Source organism: Tupaia chinensis, unplaced genomic scaffold (genome assembly GCF_000334495.1).
Source record: "Tupaia chinensis unplaced genomic scaffold, TupChi_1.0 Scaffold147003_1, whole genome shotgun sequence".
Taxonomy (NCBI): Eukaryota; Metazoa; Chordata; class Mammalia; order Scandentia; family Tupaiidae; genus Tupaia; species Tupaia belangeri.
The window spans coordinates 1,437,093-1,442,653 of NW_006206856.1; the positions used below are offsets into that span (position 1 = coordinate 1,437,093).

The 5,561-nt window shown below is 61.1% G+C and overlaps 1 long non-coding RNA gene across 1 annotated transcript in view; it reads left to right on the plus strand.

Moving 5' to 3' along the window:
* The window catches only part of LOC102499481 (uncharacterized), a 14,320-nt gene that overhangs the window by 6,633 nt on the left and 2,126 nt on the right, over nt 1-5,561 (plus strand). The window contains exon 2 of the long non-coding RNA XR_003548049.1: nt 2,226-2,293. This is a non-coding gene — a long non-coding RNA (uncharacterized LOC102499481). The remainder of the gene's footprint in view (nt 1-2,225; nt 2,294-5,561) is intronic.

Below are 5,561 nucleotides of genomic sequence, written 5' to 3' on the forward strand. Positions count from 1 at the left end.
ATCGCATCCCTGCCCTGTCCCTCATGGGGCTGTAGTGGGGGGAGGGGTCTCGGTGGGACTGGAGCCTCCAGGAGCTGGGACTTCCCTCATGCTCAGGCCCAGAGCGAGCCCAGGTGCGGTGGCAGCGTGGCTGTCCCAGCCATCCCTGCCTCCCAGCGGCACCCGCCTGCCTGCATCTCCGCAGACATATGCTGCAGCTCCACACGCAGCAAACACCACATGCTCACTGTGGTGGGCAACGGCTCCCCTCCCGCTTGCTCACTTCCCCTGGCCACAGGCCTAGCGCGCACGCACGCGCGCACACACACACACACACACACACACACACACGCCGCCCTGGACCACTCCAACCCCCAGGTGGGCTCGGCCAGACTCCAAGTCGCAGGCTCCCAGGTGGTGACGGCCACTCGTTGCCTGTCCCAGGCCTTCATCCATTCCTCACCCATGGTCTGGGCTCCCTAGGGCTGGCTCTGAAGACGGAAAGGCAATCGTATCCTTTTAAAGACCTACAACTCGCTCGAATAGCTCCGAGAGAAAATCACCTATGTCCACACACAGTAAATACAGAGGGATAAATACCAACAAGAGGTAGCAAAACACGAATGGCTGGGTATTGGCAGGAGGTGCAGGTATACTCTGTAAGACACGTGGGTGTCTTTTGTACGACTCTTACCCTGGCGACTTCTTTAAGTTTGAAATTATTTCTAAAGAAAAAGAAAAGGAAGGAAGGAAAGAGGAAGAAAGGAAGTCCTTTCCTTTTTTGTCTCCAGGTTTCAGAGGAGGCAGGTGGGTTTATGCAGCCCTGCTGGGTGGGCCAGGAGGGCTTCCCAGAGGAGGTGATTGGAGTTGAGTTAGGTGGAGTCTGAGGGGCATCTACAGCTCTTGTGCTCTGTGCAGGATGGGGCTGGGAGCTAGGCAAACCCAAGCTCTGCCCCTCCTCCTGCTTTCCAAGAGGAGTCTCAGGTGGGACAAGGAAAGGAACTTCCCTTGCTCAGAAGGTGCAGGCAAGCAGCTGGAACTTCTGTGTGTCTGCATGTGAGAGGGTTCTGGACTGAGAGGGATGGGGCGGCCCTGGCCAGGGCCCTGGTACAATCCCAGGCTGCCCAAGCTGGCTTATGCTGGCAGTGCCCTTGTCTGTCACAGCAGTGCTGGGCGGCAGGAGGCCAGCAGCAGGGGTACGCTTGGCTCTCCTGTCCTTCATCACGTCTGCATTAGGCGGCCCAAGGTGGGGGGACGTGCGGTGTGGGGTGTGGGGAGGCCCTGCTTGCTGTGGGCCTGTGAAGGAGTTGCAGCTCTGGGCTCCCCTCAGTCTCTTCCTCCATGCCCCCTTCCTCTCTCTCCACTCCCCCTTCCTTGGGGCCCGCCATGCTCTCTCCTACGACGGAGGCCTCCCCTGCCCACTTCTCAGTCACGGCTTCACCCCTGTTCCAGTCACCCATCCCACCTCCTGATGCATGTTCCATCAGAGTGTGCGGTCCTGGGTATTCTCAGTTCTCCAAGAACGAGGGGCACCCTTGCCCACCCTCACAGCCCGTATCTTTTCCCTGAGCCCCAGGCTGCCTCCTCTTCAGAGCCCTGGCCGCCCCAGCGTAGACCTGTCCTCCACTCAGAAGGCTCCATCGGGGTGCTCAGGGCTGGGATGCCCGGTGTCAGCAGTGGCCCAGTTCCCCTGTTCCGACACCTTTGTTCTCACTGATGCCTTTGTCACTGGCCCAGTCCTCCCAGCCAGCCCAGCGCCTCACCTCTCCTCACTGCGCCCCTCTCCCTGCCAGCCTCCCTCGTGTGTGGACTTTTGCCCACTCAAGTCCACTTAGCTTCCTGAGAACAGAGCCTTGCATGGGACAGGGGTGGGACCCCTCTGCCCTGCTCAGCCCAGAGCAGCAGCCCCCTGCAGCTCGACCTCCCAAACGCTCCCTCCTGTCCACGCCCCCTAACTTGCTGGTGCCTCTTCACCCCTTCCCTGCCCTCCCGCCCCCTAACAGCTTCTCCCTTCTCGGCCCCCCTCACCTTCTCCACCCCTCCCTACTTCCTCTCCCCCTTTTGTGGTCCTCCAGTCCGGTGTCAGGCTTTCTCTCTGGAGCTGGTGGGAGGGCGGCGTGGTCCTCCCTCCCCTCTCCTTCTCTCTCATCCTCTCCCTCTCTTCCCCACCAGCCTCCACTCCTTCGCTCACTCACCCTCTCCCTCTCCCACTGCCCCCCTCTTTCTCCCCCACCTCTTTGTTTCAGCTGAGAACCGGCTCCTCGGGACAGTTCCCACACTGCAGTGCCTCTGGTGAGGAGACAGCGCCACCGAGGTGAGCAGGGGATCCGGGGACACAGGCACGGGCAGCCGCGCCGGGGGCGGGCAGGCGGGGAGAGCGGGCAGTCCTGGGCGCTTCTCCGCCCAGGGCAGTGGGAGCGGCAGGCGGGGTGCCAGTCAGGTGTTGGGGTCAGCAGGAGCGAGGGTGGAGAGGCAGCTGGCCGGCTGTGAGGTATAGGCTGGCTGGGAGCTGGCAGGCTCTGTCCCTGCCCTGGTACCTGGTTTCTGTGGGTAGCCCTGGGCTAGGGGACACCCTCAAGGGGACAAGACAAGGTAGGCAGGGGCTGGACTGCCCGGAATGCCCACCCCTGCAGGTTTGCGTCTGCCCAGAGCCCTGGACTCAGCCCTGCCTCTGGTTGGGCTGAGGCTGAAGGGTTGGGCGGCAGCGGCGGCAGCACTGTCCACGGGGCTATGACCTCCACAAGTGCCTGTCCCCGGCGAGGGGGGGTTGGTTGCTAGTCAGAACGTGCGAAGGCTGCTCCCACTGCCTAGGTGAGGAGTGTGGGCAGGGGAGAGATCTTTCTGGGGCCACAGGCTTGCACATTGTCACCCTGAGCCATCCCCAGAGCCAAAGGGCCACATAGGGTGACGGGCACGTGGCCCTTCACTAGGGTCTCTGACCAGCTCCCCTGAGACAGGGCCTTCAGACAGCTCTACCCAGACCTACAGTTTCAGAGCCCAGGTATTCTAACTTGCTGGGGGAATTGGGCTGGACAAGGAGGAACAGGGGTCTGGGGAGAGGGGTGAAGGGGCCAGGTGGAGACAGCCTTGGTCCATGTGTGTGATTACTGGACAACCTAGGGCCACTTGGAGGTCCTGAGAACCTGCAGCTGGGCAGGTGGTGGGTGTGGACTGAGGGGCAGAAGCCAGACCGGGGCCCCGCCCCCTTCTCAGCAGGGGCTGAGGACTGGGAGGCAGGGCTGGATGGTTTGGGACTGAGGTGGGCTGCTCACTCACACCTCCCCTCAGAGGCCAAAAGGGCAGCTCCACTGGGTGCCAGAGAAGGGGCAGGGGAGGATCTTCCTAATGGCATGTAATCTTGGGGGGCTGGCCCCCGTCCTGGGGCAGGACCGGTCCTATAGTTCCCTGGAGCCAGCAGCAGACCAGACTGTAGTGGGCAATGGTCCCATGAGACAGCTGCTAAGGGCAGTGGCTCCTCTAGGACAGGGCAGACAGGACACACGTTCTCAGAGGCCAGCTCTCTCTTGCCCTCTTCCCTTGGCCAGCACCTCATCGGAGCAGGGAGCAGCTGCACATCCACACCGCCACCTCCCACCCTGGTGGAGAAACACAGAGAGAGGTAGACTCAGAGCTGAGGGCATGCGCTGGTGCAGGGCCAGTGTCCGTCTCTTGCCTACCCCACCCCTAGCCACTACTGGCCAGCTGGGCCGGGGGAAGTGGGGAATCAGTCTCAGAACTGGCTCCAGAGGTTACCCAGGTGGGGTCAGACCCATAAGCACTCTGCATCCCATGCTGGGCAAGGCTCATTGCAGCCCCACGGTCCTCTCTCCCACACAGCAGCCTGCCTGGGTCACTGGCTTCCCCACTACCCAGGGCATGTCAATGTCCCCCCATGCCTCTCCTGTACAACCTCTCTGGTCCCCTAGCACAGCTCAGATCCTTGGGCCCAGCTAGGAATTCCCAACCTGGGGTCAAGCCAGTCCCCCCTACTCCTGTCTGAGCCTCATCATGGCCCACAGACGGGACCTAGACCCAGAGACAGGAGGGCTGCTCTGCCCATTTTTGAGACAGGAAGGGGCTCCCTTCCAGGCTGGGTCAGCCTTCTCTAGCTCTGTGGTCTCCCAGGGCACCGTGCACCCTATTGGCTACTAAAGACTCAGAAACCAGTCGCTAGTGCCTGCCCGGTGCCAGAGAGCAGCAGGCTGCTCATCAGCCTGTCAGTGAGTACCGAGGGTTGCTGGCTCAAACCCATCCCTGTCCTGGAAGAAGGGGCCGCCCTGAGCAGAGCTCCCTGAAGTTCTCCTCAGATGGAGCCAAGCCCTCTCACCCTTCCCATCTGCTCTGCACCTCTATCGGAACAGAGCTTCCCCACGAAGACCTGCCTGCTGCTGGGTCCACCCAGAGGTGAGCAGGGCAAGGATATGGTCCCTATAAGAGAGAGAAAACTGAGTTCCGGAGAGAGGAAGGAGGAAGGAGGCGAGGCTGGGACAGAGGCTGACTCCCAATCCAGAGCTCCCTCCAGGCTGCTTAACTGCTACCCCAGTGAGTCACGGAGGGTGGGACCCCACGTCCACCGAAGGGCCCACGGCTGCAGTCCCTGCCCACCAAATCCTCAAGGCCTCGGTCTCTCCCAGGGCAGTAGAGACTGAGTTTCCAGCCCTGGTTCCAAAGTAGGCATGTTAAAGATCACCCAGGCTGGCTGAGGCTGTGGGGCTGAGGTGGCAGAGAGCAGGCGGAGGGGGTTCTTGGAGCCCCATGGTGCCTCGACCTCACCCGTAACCCCCCATCTCCTTGCATCCTCCCAGCCCCCACCCCCAGCAGTAAGGAAGGAGGCCCTCAGCATCCAAGCCCTGAAAGAGCCTCACAGCACTATTCCCTGATGGGTCCTCACAAGGCTCGCCACTCCTCTCAACGCCAAGTCAACCCCTCCGCCAGGCACACGGGCCCTCTGCCGGCCAGCCTCGGCCAGCCTTTACGTCCTCCTTGCCCATCATGCCTCACCACATGCCAGCGTTCTAACTACACCAGAGCGCTTCTCCACCTGGCATGGGCCCAGCATGGCTCAACAGCCTGCTCGGTGTCTGGTCATGCGTTATACTGGACATGCACACACCCACACGTATCTGCGTGCACTCACACATGCACAGTGCAGACACACCTTTGTGTAGGAGCCCATCACTCGACTGCATGTGGCTTTTTACCCAATCACATACACAGCAGAGCTGCTCTTTGAGCCAAGAAGAGACCAACACATCTACTTTATGGATCCTGAATGGACCAAGTGGGGTCATGGCACCATCCCCAAGCCTTTGAAGGACAGCAAGGGGGCACAGAAGCAGATCCCTCAGCTCTGGCTGAGCCCCAGAGGGTGGCCAAGGGTGGTCAATCATGTCCCCTCTAGGCTCTCGTCCTGGTCCTGTGGCCAATTTGCTGTGCAGCTCTAAACAAGCCACCTTCCCTCTCTGTTTCTACAGCTATTGAACAGAGATTTAGATTAGCTGACACCAAAAGGCTCTCCAGCCCACTGCCCAGTTGCTCTTAGCTCGTGCCAAGTGCCGAGACTGGAGGGGCCTGTAGTTAGG